This window comes from Salvelinus namaycush, chromosome 19 (assembly GCF_016432855.1).
Source record: "Salvelinus namaycush isolate Seneca chromosome 19, SaNama_1.0, whole genome shotgun sequence".
Lineage (NCBI taxonomy): Eukaryota > Metazoa > Chordata > Actinopteri > Salmoniformes > Salmonidae > Salvelinus > Salvelinus namaycush.
The window spans coordinates 4033401-4048872 of record NC_052325.1 but is presented as its reverse complement, the minus strand read 5'-3'; positions in this window follow the sequence as shown (position 1 = coordinate 4048872).

Here is a 15472-nt window from a genome sequence, read left to right as displayed (position 1 = left end):
ACTCTAGCCAAAAGCAGCTGTGAACATCCCTTGATCGCAGTGCCGTTGCCTTTCATTAGATTTAACATTCAGAGGTAGGTCAAGAGCTCTATGTAGAGGTGTGTGTGGTAGAAAGAGATCAGGTTGAGAGGGACATGTACATTTTCTCACACCAAATATGCTTGGGGTGCGTTTGAATATGGGCTAGCTAAGTATGGCATCATATTTGATGAAAACATTATTGTACATTATCAAGTTGCAAAACGTTGGGATTTTTAATTGAAAAAATATATATATAGTAGAGTCCAAAAAGTATTGACAGGGAAAAAATACATATTGTAAGCAAAAACATGTATTTTTTCCCTCTCAATACCACCGGTGTTGTATTGAGGTGTTTCCCATCGTGAATTCCCACTGGGCAGCTGTATCACCTCTCTGGCGGTAGCTAATTGAACCGTTATTTAACTAGGTAAGTCAGTTAAAACAAATTCTTATTTACAATGACAGCCTAGCGTGGTCAATTTGTTCCATCCCATTTGATTTTATTTCAAGTTGGATAGCAGCCTACACAATAAATAACTTGTAATATTGGTAGTAAACTCCTGGATGCCACCATGATACAGTCTACAGCTCTATGGTGAGAGTATGCTGTGCAGGCCAGTGTTGTGCTAAAAAGCTCCCCCCTGCCAGAATTCTCTGCCCCCCCCCCCCCCCCCCCCTTCACGTGAACGCACTCAATTCTTCATTGCTGCAACTTGCTTGCTAGTTGGGGTTTCTGATCACGTTAGGCTGCGTTTCATTTTTTTTTATGTCGGTTTGATGGCGGGGGAGGCACTAGTAATGTCTGCAGTTTTTGGTTTGGCTATTTGTTTCAATTGTATTAGTCTATAAATACATATATTTTCCAAAATTCGTCATCTCTCCCATGTCTTATTCAATTACTAGTTGTTCTGGAAAGTTTATTGTTTACCTACATTTGACTTTTTCCTCTATGTTTAATATAACACACATAGATTAACTATTCATTTTGGTTGCCTATCCTGACGTGAAGTTTGTACTATAGAGAGTATTTGACTCTAGCCACAAAATTAAGGAAATTAGAAGGGGGGGGGGGGGGGGGGGGATTTCGGCAAGGCCATTTTCTTGCCTTCCAAACCCCCTTCTATCTTAGGACTGCAAGGCCTGGCACACTTCTGAATCATATTGGTAACTCATGTTGAACAGTAGTCTGTGCTACAGAAAGCAAAATTAGAGTATAAAGAAACATAAACATTTATTTTAGAAACATTTTGTCATGTTTAAGAAAATTAAGATAATACACAAATATTATCACGTAATGACACAAAAACATCACAGAAAGTTAAGTTTGTTAACAAACATTAAATCGGAATTAATTAAATTTCGATCTCTGCATAATAAGACATGAAATGACAATAAATCAAATAATAAAAGACAATAAATAACATAAACAAATATTGGAAAGCTGCAACAGCTCGACTGAACATTTATTCCACTTTTTATGGAAAGTTTTCCAGGTGATACCGTCGCCTGGAACTCATGCCTAACCTAGTCCTGACAGGCAGCGCAGACATAATCCTCCAATGATGTGATGGTTTTCATACAGGACTGGTGGATTCATCGTGGGCAATGGTCACAACCAATCTGAAATTTATGATGAAAAATGTTAATATATTTTACACATTAAATACATTTTCTTGAATTACAATTATTTCAATATCAGACAAAGTGGATGATGCTACCTCTAGAAATATTACTACTTATACAAATTTGTATTCCTAAAAATGTGCTTTTAGAAGTGAACAAGCAAATACCCAGTTAGTGTTTTCCTCATTATTGTCCACCTCCCCACAGAAGTGGCACAGTTGGCTCAGGTCATCTGGCAAAACATAATGTCAAGTAGTTTATACATCTTTACATCTATTTTTCTGAGTAAACAGGGAACAGGGAACAAGGGAATAGTATAGGTTTTTTGTAACACAGTTATTTAAATACATGTGTTTTAGTGGCAATCTAGTCAGAAGTTGGATCAAAGATAACCTTGAAATATCTATATAATTTTTTTTTTTTTTAAATCTACAATTATATTAAATTAGAAATTGAACATACCAGTGTTTTGGAGGAGAGTGACTGCTATTTATTTTCTCATGATGTTAACATCTTTGTCTGTATTTGAAAAGACAATCGACTCCTTCAGAACACATTCAGCAAACTGGGAAAAAAATTGATGGTATTTCAGTCTTCCCCAACAATATGATGTTACACTTAAGATTCTAATTCACAAGTATACAACGACACAGCTATAATATCATTTGACAGTTTTGTTATGCCTTTTAGTCAGTATACTTTCAGTAGGTTAATTGTGCATTTCTTATACTCTCATACTTACTTTCAAGGCAAAGACCCCACACGAAGTAAGATATTTTTGGCATGGGTGAGGAAGAGTACCACACGCCCATCTGGAGATATTACACCCCTTCTCTCTCAGGAATGATCTGAACATGTATGTTACTACAAGAACAGCATTTTGAAACACTTTACTGATTACAATATAGAGATTAATAACAGTATAGCATTTCAAAGACTATTGATTCCATTGTAAAAAAAAATATTGAAAGCAGTTTTTACCTTGTCACTCTTTTTATCTTTCTGGCACTTTCCTCCATTGGGTCGAGGAACAAAGCCCTCTTCTGGGATGGCAACATAACATTTCAAGTTTAGACAGACAGACAGACAGACAGACACACACATTACACACACATACATACACACATAGTACATTCACACATATTACACACACATAAATACACACATATGGCACACACATATTTTACACGTGTATGTGTTCACATGTATATACTGTGTTATGTATGCATTTCTTAGTTCTTTGTACTGCCTTAGCGGCTCTTACTGTCACAGTCCAGTGGTTGTGTTCATTGATGATGCCAATAATGTGCTTGTACATCATTGGATCAATCTGAAATTTAAAAGAGCAAGGATACAGTTGATTGAGTTCAAAATCTGTCAAATATAATATAACTAAGAAAAAAAAGAAACGTCCTCTCACTGTCAACTGCGTCTATTTTCAGCAAACTTAACATGTGTAAATATTTGTATGAACATTACAAGACTCAACAACTGAGACATAAACTGAACAAGTTCCACAGACATGTGACTAACAGAAATTGAATAATGTGTCCCTGGTCAAAATCAAAAGTAAAAGTCAGTATCTGGTGTGGCCACCAGCTGCATTAAGTACTGCAGTGCATCTCCTCCTCATGGACTGCACCAGCTTGGCCAGTTCTTGCTGTGAGATGTTACCCCAATCTTCCACCAAGGCACCTGCAAGTTCCCGGACATTTCTGGGGGGAATGGCCCTAGCCCTTCTCTCCGATCCAACAGGTCCCAGATGTGCTCAATGGGATTGAGATCCGGGCTCTTCACTGGCCATTACAGAACACTGACATTCCTGTCTTGCAGGAAATCATGCACAGAACGAGCAGTATGGCTGGCGGCATTGTCATGCAGGAGGGTCATGTCAGGATGAGCCTGCAGGAAGGGTACCACATGAGGGAGGAGGATGTCTTCCCAGAAACGCACAGCGTTGAGATTGCCTGCAATGATAACAAGCTCAGTCCGATGATGCTGTGACACATCGCCCCAGACCATGACGAACCCTCCACCTCCAAATCGATCCCGGTCCAGAGTACAGGCCTCAGTGTAACGCTCATTCCTTCGACGATAAACGTGAATCCGACCATCACCCCTGGTGAGACAAAACCGCGACTGGGACTGGGAAGCGCACTTTTTGCCAGTCCTATCTAGTCCAGCGATGGTGGGTTTGTGCCCATAGGCGACGTTGTTGTTGGTGATGTCTGGTGAGGACCTGCCTTACAACAGGCCTACATGCCCTCAGTCCAGCCTCTCTCAGCCTATTGCGGACAGTCTGAGCACTGATGTGCATTCCTGGTGTAACTTGGGCAGTTGTTGTTGCCATCCTGTACCTGTCCTGCAGGTGTGATGTTCGGATGTACCGATCCTGTGCAAGTGTTGTTACATGTGGTCTGCCACTGCGAGGACAATCAGCTGTCCGTCTTGTCTCCCTGTAGCGCTTAGGTGTCTCACAGTACGGACATTGCAGTTTATTGCCTTGGCCACATCTGCAGTTCTCATGCCTCCTTGCAGCATGCCTAAGGCACATTCACGCAGATGAGCAGGGACCCTGGGCATCTTTCTTTTGGTGCTTTTCAAAGTCAGTAGAAAGGCCTCTTTAGTGTCCTAAGTTTTCATAACTGTGACCTTAATTGCCTACCGTCTGTAAGCTGTTAGTGTCTAACGACCGTTCCACAGGTGCATGTTCATTCATTGTTTATGGTTCATTGAACAAGCATGGGAAACATTGTTGAAACCCTTTACAATGAAGATCTGTAAAGTTATTTGGATTTTTACGAATTATCCTTCAAAGACAGACAAGGTCCTGAAAAAGGGACGTGAAAAAGGGAGTTTATAATATAATACTATGATATTATGAGAATAATCCAACCAACCTTAAATTTTGATTTCTTGCTCCCCAAAATTCCAGTAGTTTCAAAGGTGTCAATGTAGAAAGTTTGCTCGGTTGACTGCCTGTTAAATTTCCGCACCAGACGGAACATGTAGGCATTGATGGTCTGACAGAAAAAAGAAAGACAATGAAGGTAAATCTGTTACATGGAAAAACAACAATTTAGGTTTTCCTTATAAATACACAGATTAACACTAAAATTAAGCACTCTTTCACAAAAAAAGAGGCTTTAGCAACCCACAGAAAGACGCCCACGTTTATATATTGTTTTGCAAAACACATGGTGACATGTGTAAATACAAACTTATCATTACAGTCTTTATAATCCACAACTGTGACGCTGATAATATACAGTATGTTTTTCATAGCAGTGTAGCCATATTACCTTATAGTCATAGAAGAATGAGTGTGTCTGTATGTGTATGTGGTATACGTTGGATTTTGGACGAGCCACAGTGATGGAAAATAAATCAGTTCGTTCTGTCTTTATTGTATATCATGATATCTGTGAGGCAAGACAATACCATATGTTATGATTAAAAAGACAAACCAAACCTGTTGTGTCATTTGAGGTTAACAAAATGTAGAAATAAGAACAGGGGAGAATAAAGAGGATCAGGGGAGAATAAAGAGGATCAGGGGAGAATAAAGAGGATCAGGGGAGAATAATGAGGATCAGGGGAGAATAAAGAGGATCAGGGGAGAATAAAGAGGAACAGGGGAGAATAAAGAGGATCAGGGGAGAATAAAGAGGATCAGGGGAGAATAAAGAGGATCAGGGGAGAATAAAGAGGATCAGGGGAGAATAAAGAGGATCAGGGGAGAATAAAGAGGATCAGGGGAGAATAAAGAGGATCAGGGGAGAATCAATGTACCTTTAGCGAATCTAATTTATTTTAAAGTTATCAATTTGTACAGTATATGCTGAAACCATAAATACATGTTATGGTAGATGTCGTATTACATGATGGAATCTACCATATTCTAAAATGTAACATATACAGTATATTATATGCAATATGATGAGTAGAAAACTGCTACCTAACCTGTTCACTGCTAGAGTAAAAGCACAACAAACATATGTTTTTATTATAAACATAGAGAAACAGGTAGAAGTGTATTCCTAGTACAAAAGTAAACCAGTATCAAAGTGCTTTTTGAATAGGTGGTTATTGAATCAGCATTTACAAATAACAAGAGACTTTGCAGTTATGATGCCTGCAGCTCAACTCAATCAACCAATTAGGCAACAGTACACAGCGAAGTACTGGTGGTTGTCCACTGAATCCTGACAGAGAAGACAACTTCAAGAATGACACAGTTGTAGATCACAGAAAAAGAACAACAGTACAGCACTTTATCCAGGCCGAGAGGTATTAAGGAGCTGGTCATTTTCTGGCCCTGTAGGTTAGAATTATAATCCTGAACATAATGTGAGCTGCAATAGGGAGCCCGTCCTGGGTGTTAATCAGTGGAGGGGAATCTGAGAATGCAGGGACTCCAGCAGGGTGTGAGATGAAGTAGTCAAATCTGGAGCTGACAAGGCTCTGACTTAGCATCTTGGGGGCATCGCTGGGTGGTGTGGAGGAAGAAGCAGAACGTCCAGGTTAGGGCTGGAATGAATGTAAATGACATATGATCATCTGGGATTATCTAACATCTGAGAATGGGCAGGCATTCCCTCGGATGAAGAGCATCTCCGTCTTGCTGATTATGTGCTGTCATCCAGGTGGAAATGTCACCTGCATATCTGATGTAGGAAAAGAGATACGAGATAAGTTGAGTGTCCTGTAAATATGTTTATCTATATGTACTGTACATCTGGGTGTATGTGTATATATATCTTGGTATATATTTTTTATTTTTTTATTTCTATTATTATTATCTTTAGTTTGTTTCGTGCTTGAGGGGTGGGGGAGTTTGATGGGGAGGGTGGAGGTGCTGGGGGCGTCCTATTGAGGGAGAAGGGACCTATTGGGGAGGAGATTCTTCATGGAGGCACATTCAGTCATAGTTTTGTTTATTATATTATTATACATTTATTTATTTATTTATTATTATTTTTTATTCTATTATTATAACAGTTTACTGTGATTATGGATATGCACTTATGTTGACTTATGTATTTGAACTTTCTTTTTCGCCCAGAGCACATATTTTTGATTTATTATTATTTTATTAATACTACTGTACCTACATTCATAAAAACTAAAAAAGAAAAAGTGTAAAAAAATGTAGGAAAAGCCATAAGAGGGAAAAGCACGATGGGATGGGGGATTGAGGGATGGGTAGAGAGAACAGTAGAGGGCTCTGAAAACTGTTATTACTGAAATAACCACTTTCTTTAGTGACTAGTCTAATACATCCTGTGGCACACATCAGAGGGCATGATAGGTCACCAAAATGATTCTGAAGTGTGCCAGGCCTTGATGTCTCAAGATAGAAGTGTGTGTGTGTGTGTGGGGGGGGGGGGGGGGGGGGGGGTTCGGGAAGCAAGAAAATGGCCTTGCCGAAATCCCCCCCCCCCCCCCTTCTAATTTCCTTAATTTTGTGGCTAGAATCAAATCATTCCTGTGGCACACACTACTGGTCAACATGAGCTACCAAAATTAATCTGAAGTGTGCCAGGCCTTGCAGTCCCAAGATAGGAGGGAGAGAATTTCGGCAGGCAAGAAAATGGCCTTGCCGAACTCCCCGCCCTTTTGTGGCTAATACCTTACCTAATAAATACTTTCTCTGGAACACATCAGAATCAAATACTTTCTATAGAACAAACTTCACATCAGGATAGGCAGCCGACATTAATAATTAATGTATGTGTGTTATATTAAACATAGAGGAGGGAGTAAAATGTAGGTAAGCAATAAACATTTCAGAACAACTACTAGTCGAATAAGACATGGGAGAGATGATTAATTTTGGAAAAGAGATTTATTTATAGACTAATACACTTGAAACAAATAGCCAAACCGAAAACTGCAGACATTACTAGTGCCTCTAATGCGATCAAACCGTCATAAAAAATAAAATGAAACGCAGCCTAACGTGATCAGAAATCCCAACTAGCAAGCAAGTTGCAGCAATGAAGAATTGAGTGCGTTCACGTGAAGGGGGGAATTTCTGGCAGGGGGGAGCTTTTCGGCACAACACTGGCAACAAGACACCGGGGCACAGTGTCTTTCGGAGTGTCCTTAACAAGTAGCTAGGTAGTGGGTTGACAGCGTTGATGATGTGTTCTGAAGGTGTGGTTGTTGAACTGTCACTACAAATATATTGACCAATAGTAACCGACTTAGTTCGCCCCCTTCTAAACCCCAAAATATGAAAGTGTGTAGAAAAAAAGATTGTAACCGTAGAAATGTGATTCGAAGGGAAGACCCGAGAAATGCAAGAGTTGGGCCCATATCCTATCAGTTTCATTTTTGATCATTGATATCGTTTCTTTTTGGTTTGCAATACCTTTTGATACATTTTTTGTTAATAAGTTTAAAGTTGTTTCTTACAATATCATTTTTTTCTTCTCAATGTCATTTTTTTTGTTTAAAATTCTAAAAGGTTTTACAACTCATGATTATTTTATAATAAATTGGATGCCATAGATACATACCAGAGAAATAATGTAGACACAACAAATGAAACCCAGACAAAACATAAACAACAAGCCAAAACAAAGCAGTTCATTGACCAAAGAGCAGCTAAATACAAACACAAACATACAAACAAAACTTTACCACCTTCAATCAAAACAGCGCCAAAAATAAATGTATCACATGCATGGTTTTCGTGATTGGTGGCACATATGAAGACTACCTCGGAGGACTTATCCGGGGCGAGCTGGAGGGAGGACGGGCAATGGTGGGGGAAAGAGGGGCTACGATGGGGGAAGGACGGGCGACGGAGCATTCAGACATACCGAGGAGGCAGACAATGGGGGTCTGTCTCCTCCCATGGCGTATGACAGTGCTGCAGAATGGCGGCTCACAGCACAGCCGAAGCCAGAAAAACACAGACAGGCCTTCCTTCGTCAGGAACCATTGGATGATATGATTAGAGCACCATTTCCCCTCGGCGCTTCTCTATCCCCATGTTGGCCTGTTTGTCTTGCATCGCTTCTCGACTGCGTCACATACATCTGTCGTGGCATTCACACTGCAGCTCATCTCTGTTATTCGATCCAATGATGCAAGTAGAGTCTGTGTGTTGCTATTTGGTTTTGGGCATTTGGGTAATTCAACTAGGTTGGGTTTGGAGATACAGCTATGGTGTCTGTCTGATATTTGAGCGCTTTCAGCTCTTGCTTTTGACAGACACACTCATCAAAAATATCCACTGTCACACAACCACAATACAATAAATGACAAAAAGTATGTGGACACCTGCTCTGCAAACATTTCATTCCAAAATCATGGGCATTAATATGGAGTTGGTCCCCCCTTTGCTGCTATATCAGCCTCCACTCTTCTGGGAAGGCATTCCACTAGATGTTGGAACATTGCTGTGGGGACTTACTTCCATTCAGCCACAAGGGCAATAGTGAGGTCTGGCACTGATGTTGGGCGATTAAGCTTGGCTTGCAGTCGGTGTTCCAATTCATTCCAAAGGTGTTCGATGGGGTTGACGTCAGGGCTCTGTGCATGCCAGTCAAGTTCTTCCACACCGATCTCGACAAACCATTTCTGTATGGACCTCGCTTTGTGCACAAGAGTATTGTCCAGCTGAAACAGGAAAGGCCCTTCCACAAACTGTTGCCACAAAGTTGGAAGAACAGAATCATCTAGAATGTCATTGTATGTTGTAGCATTAAGATTTATCTTCACTGGAACTAAGGGGTTTAGCTCGAACCATGAAAAACAGTCCCAGACCATTATTCCTCCTCCACCAAACATTACAATTGGCGCTAGGCATTGGGGCAGGTAGAGTTCTCCTGGCATCGTCCAAACTCAGATTCGTCCATCAGACTGCCAGATGGTGAAGCATAATTCATCACTCCAGGGAACACGTTTCCACTGCTCCAGAGTCCAATGGCGGCGAGCTTTACACCACTCCAGCCAACACTTGGCATTGCGCATGGTGATCTTAGGCTTGTGTGTGGCTGCTTGGCCATGGAAACCCATTTCATGAAGCGGGTGCAGCTGAAATAGCTGAACCAACTATTTTGAAGGGGTGTCCACATACTTTCAGTGATGTAGTGTATGTTGTACATCTGAGGTTTAACCCTGGTCTGTACGGGGGTAACAGGGCCAGAGTGGAAGATGTCTGTGGCTCATCCTTCTTTTCTTATCAGTACAGTATCAGTGCAGGTAATTCAGGCGTGGTAATGTCTTCCTGGTCCTGTGGTAATGACAGACCTCCAGTTCTTCTCCACAGAGGTCATGACTAATACCCTCCATCACACACCCTGACACTAAACATACACAGGAAGATAGATAGAGGACTCCTCTCGACTGGGTTTCAGGCCACAAGGTAACGTTGCCTCACACTGGCCTCTGAGGAAACTTCCTTTGCGGAAGAAGACTTGCTTCAGCTGTCTGGAATTTTCATAGAATAAGCCAAGAGAGAAGGATTGTTTCACTCATTTACTGCCCTTTTGGAATCTGGTACTTCAGTTCACTATGATCTCAGTGTTGGCCTCATCAGAGTAGGTCTGGAGGACAGACCCAAGTTGTCAGAAGGGTGTATATCAAAGATCACACCGGACAGTTACAGCCGAGCCGAGCATCTTGCCCTCCCTCCCCTTCATCCAGACAGCAGCAGATAATCGCTTTTCCTCTGTCTGCAGACGATGCCACATCCTACGCTGTTGATGTCCCATAAATCACCTGGCTGGGATTGGCTGTGTCGATGAAATGATAAACAACCTGCTCACTCAGAAACGGTTCTTCTCAAAAAATGTGTTGGTTGGGGGCTTTTCTCTGTTGCTGCAGTTAAGAAATGGACCTAGCCTACAGTAACAGTGGTTTGTGTTTGAACCTTGTCATTAGGAAAGGGACCTAGCTACTGTGTGTTTGTGCCTTGTCTGTCGTCAGAGGTAACTGTTTGGAACCAACATGTTGTAATACTCTGCTGGACTAATTAGAATATCACACGTTATCTAACTTGTTGTCTACTGTCTGAATCACAATACAGCTAGTTAATTGAGCAACATGTTGCCTGGTGTCACTGTTAAATCAACAATTAACATTTATGGAGTGGAGCAGAGATGAATACACAGTCATTCCCCTCTGTGTTGTCTATATTGAGCCTCATGAGTACTTCCTATGGCTCAGTCCTCTGCCAGCTGTTGTAAGGTCATAACGATTCTGAATCTTATGAACCATAGTAGACTAACATTTTAAGAGTCAGGGTGTGTTCGTCTGCCTGTGGCACGTGACTTGACACATAGCCTGCAGCCAGTACTCTGTTCAGTGTCAAAACAGCAGCATGACATACTGTAGTGTAGGCTAGACTCACCTCACCTCCAGGGCCTGAGCCGGGTGGAGATGCTATCAGCCTTCAGAACAAGCTGAGCTGTCAGGTACACATGATTAATATTCAAGGCCAGAGAAGAGATATCCTCAGTCAGTCTAGACTTAAAGGCTGCATTTTGACATAGATGGCAACACCGTTTCTCAGGAAAGTCTACCTGGGCAATTTGAACTTACACCTTTATTTTTTTGTGTCTTCCAGGAATTGGTGTTTTGTATGTTTTCTAGAACTATGAGCTGATAACATTTTCTCAGAGATTTTACACTACATGACCAAAAGTATGTGGACACCTGCTCAACAAACATCTCATTCCAAAATCATCGGCATTAATATGGAGTTGGTTCCCCTTTGCTGCCTCCACTCCTCAGGAAAGGCTTTCCACTAGATGTTGGAACATTGCTGCAGGGACTTGCTTTCATTCAGCCACAAGAGCATTAGTGAGGTCGGGCACTGATGTTGGGAGATTAGGCCTGGCTCGTAATCAGCGTTTCAATTCATCCCAAAGGTGGTCGATGGGGTTGAGGTCAGGGCTCTGAGCAGGCCAGTCACGTTCTTCCACACCGATCTCGACAAAACATTTCTGTATGGACCTCGCTTTGTGCACGGGAGTATTGTCATGTTGAAACAGGAAAGGCCCTTCCCCAAACTGTTGCCACGAAGTTGGAAGCACAGAATCGTCTAGAATGTCATTGCATGCTGTGGAGTTAAGATCTCCCTTCACTGGAACTAAGGGGCCTAGACCGAACCATGAAAAACAGCCCCAGACCATTGTTCCTTCTCCACCAACCTTTATAGTTGGCACTTTGCATTCGGGCAGGTAGCGTTCTCCTGGCATCCGCCAAACCCAGATTCGTCTATCGGACTGCTCCAGAGTTCAATGGCGACGAGCTTTACACCGCTCTAGCCGACGCTTGGCATTGCGCATGGTGTTCTTAGGCTTGTGTGTGTCTGCTTGGCCATGGAAACCCATTCCATGAAGCTCCCGAAAAAAGTTATTGTGCTGACGTTGTGGCTTATCACTTCGCTACTTCGCTGTTGTTGCTCCTAGACGTTTCCACTTCACAATAACAGCACTTACAGTTGACCGGGGCAGCTCTAGCGGAGCAGAAATTTGACGAAATGACTTGTTGGAAAGGTGGCATCCTATGACGGTGCCAAGTTGAAAGTCACTGAGATCTTCAGTAAGGCCATTCTACTGCCAATGTTTCTCTATACAGATTTCATGGCTGTGTGCTCAATTGTATACACCTGTTATCAATGTGTGTGGTTTAAAGAGCCCAATCCACTCATTTGAAAGGGTATCCATATTATTTTGTATATATAGTGTACCATCTGAATGATATGTTTATGTTCATGGAGAGAAGAGAGAGAGACAGAGGATATTTAATGAAGTGCCTCCATGGTCTGAATACAAATGGGCTCTCATCTTCTCTACTTTCGCTACTGCATGGCTAGTGGAGTGTAGGGTGACAAGGCTGGCTACATGGACAGTAAGAAGCTAATCGTTAGCCTATCATTGGCTATCAATCAAAACCCTGATAATCTCCCTGTGTCTCCTCATGATGGATGTTATGGTACCTCTAATTCCAGATCACTCATGCACGCAGAGGGATAATCATAAAGGGAAGTGAACACATATCTCATAATTACAGTTAAGATCTATACCACCATATTATGACCGTGGGGATGTGTTCGGCATGGCTCTGATGTCATCCAGTGATAATAGTGGATATCCTAGTGGTGATGACGAATGAGTTATGGCAGAGAGCTGTAAGATGGATGGGGAAGGCTGCAGTATAGGAATGAAAGGACATACAGTGAGCTCCAAAAGTATTGGGACAGTGACACATTTGTTGTTGTTTTGGCTCTGTACTCCAGCACTTTGGATTTGAAATGATACAATGACTATGATATTGCTTAATTTGTTTCATTTGAGGGTATTTTCAACAATATCGGGTGAATGGTTTAGAAATTACAGCACTTTTTGTACATAGTCCTCCCATTTTAGGGGACCAAACTGAGAAAGTTACAGACGCACAAATAGCATAGCACCAAGACATGCAAACCTCTCACCATTACAATAACAGGGGAGGTTAGCATTTATGGGGGGTATGATATTTGTGCGCCTGTAACTATCTCACTCATCATTATTCAAGATTCATTCAGGATTATCTGTAATCATGGTAGCATCCACATTAATGCAGAAGTGTTTACAAACATACAGTTGAAGTTGGAAGTTTACATACACTTAGGTTGTAGTCATTAAAACTCATTTTTCAACCACTCCACAAATTTATTTTTAACAAACTATAGTTTTGGCAAGTCGGTTAGGACATCTACTTTACAGACTTACAGATTATTTCACTTATAATTCACTGTATTACAATTCCAGTGGGTCAGAAGTTTACATACACTAAGTTGACTGCGCCTTTAAACAGCTTAGAAAATTCCAGAAAATGGTGTAATAAAAGACAAAGAAATAAAAGTTTAAATAAATCATTATCTCTAATATTATTCTGACATTTCACATTCTTAAAATAAAGTGGTGATCCTAACTGACCTAAAACAGGGAACTCTTACAAGGATTAAATGTCAGGAATTGTGAAAAACTGAGTTTAAATGTATTTGGCTAAGGTGTATGTGAACTTCCGACTTCAACTCTACGCTATTCTTATTTAAAATGACACAATACATTATTTACCATTCATTTCTATTGGGCACAAAATAATCTGAAACACAACCAAAACAAACAGCAAATGCATCCAACATGTTTTTAGTCACAAGCTTGATGTAGTCATTGTGTGCTAGGAATATGGGACCAAATACTAAACTTTTGACTACTTTAATACACACAGTGCATTCGGAAAGTATTCAGACCTTTACTTTTCCCACATTTTGTTACATTACAGCCTTATTCTAAAACCGATTCAATAGTTTTTCCCCTCATCAATCTACACACAATACCCCATAATGACAAAGCAAAAATTGTTTTTTAGACATTTTAGCAAATGTATATATAGAAAAAATTGAAATATTACATTTACATAAGTATTCAGACTCTATACTCAGTACTTTGTTGAAGCACATTTGTCAGCAATTACAGCCTTGAGTCTTCTTGGGTGTGACGATAAAAGCTGGGCACACCTGATTTAGTGATGGCGCCGATGGGTAGGGCTGCCGTTTTATCGGCCCTCAACCAATCATGCTACTTTGTTTGTTTTTTCGCGTTGTTCATAACTTGTTTTGTACATAATGTTGCTGCTACCATCTCCTATGACCGAAAAGAGCTTCTAAACATCAGAACTGGGATTGCTCACCTCAAACTAGATGAAGAGTTTTTCTTCAATGAGTCGGACGTGAGGGATATACTGTTAACACCCGACCAGGCCCCGATCCCCGTGATTCGCTGGAGAAGGAAACTGAGATTTCGAGGCAAAAGATCAGGGTGCCTTGTGAGGACCAGGTGACGAGTGGCTAATCTGCCCCTGCCCTCCATTCTGCTAGCTAACATTCAATCGCTGGAAAATAAATGGGATGAACTGAAAGCACGTATATCCTGCTACACCGAGTCGTGGATGAACGACAACATTAAGAACATAGAGCTGGCGGGTTATACACTCTATCGGCAAGACAGAACAGCAGCCTCTGGTAAGACATGGGGCAGGGGCCTATGCATTTATGTAAACAACAGCTGGTGCATGATATCTAAGGAAGTCTCAAAGTTTTGATCACCTGAGGTTGAGTACCTTATGATAAGCTATAGATCATACTATTTACCCAGAGAGTTTTCATCTGTATTTTTCGTAGCTGTCTACATACCACCACAGAGCGAGGTTGCAACTAAAACTGCAATAAATGAGCTGTATTCCACCACAAGCAAACATGAAAATGCTCATCCAGAGGCGGCGCTCCTAGTAGCCCAGGACTTTAATACAGGGAAACTTAAATCTGTTTTACCAAAGTTCTATCAACATGTGCAACCAGAGGAAAAATTATTCTTGACCACCTCTACTCCACACACAGAGGCGCGTACAAAGCTCTCCCTCGCCCTCCATTTGGCAAATCTGACCATAACTCTATCCTCCTAATTCCTGCTTACGAGCAAAAATTCAAGCAGGAAGCACCAGTGACTCGGTCTATAAAAAAGTGTCAGATGAAGCAAATGCTAAACTACAGGACTGTTTTGCTAGCACAGACTGGAATATGTTCCGGGATTCTTCCGATCGCATTGAGGAGTACACCACATCAGTCACTGGCTTTATCAATAAGTGCATCGAGGACGTCGTCCCCACAGGGACTGTATGTACATACACCAACCAGAAGCCATGATTTACAGGCAACATTCACACTGAGCTAAAGGGTAGAGCTGCCACTTTCAAGGAGCGGGACTCTAACCCGGAAGCTTATAAGAAATCTCTCTATGCCCTCTGACAAACCATCAAACAG